Below are 261 nucleotides of genomic sequence, written 5' to 3' on the forward strand. Positions count from 1 at the left end.
GAGTGCTAAACCACTGCGCGACATGGAAGAGGCGTCAATAGGATTAAATGTGAAGAAAGTCAGAAGGTAACTGATAGAAAACATGATGGCAAACATTACTTTAGAAGGAAATAGTTTATTAGTTCTTTTTATTTGCTTTTCATTAGTTTATTAGTCTTTGTTGCTTTCACACTAACTTTTTGTAAGTTTCCTTCTTGTGAAGGAAACCAGGCAGCAAATGGGTAGAGGTTTCCTTGTTAGGAAGGAAATCTCATACTTATA

This window comes from Prosopis cineraria, unplaced genomic scaffold, assembly GCF_029017545.1.
Source record: "Prosopis cineraria cultivar Desert tree isolate PC_DT_omini unplaced genomic scaffold, ASM2901754v1 PC13, whole genome shotgun sequence".
Taxonomy (NCBI): domain Eukaryota; kingdom Viridiplantae; phylum Streptophyta; class Magnoliopsida; order Fabales; family Fabaceae; genus Prosopis; species Prosopis cineraria.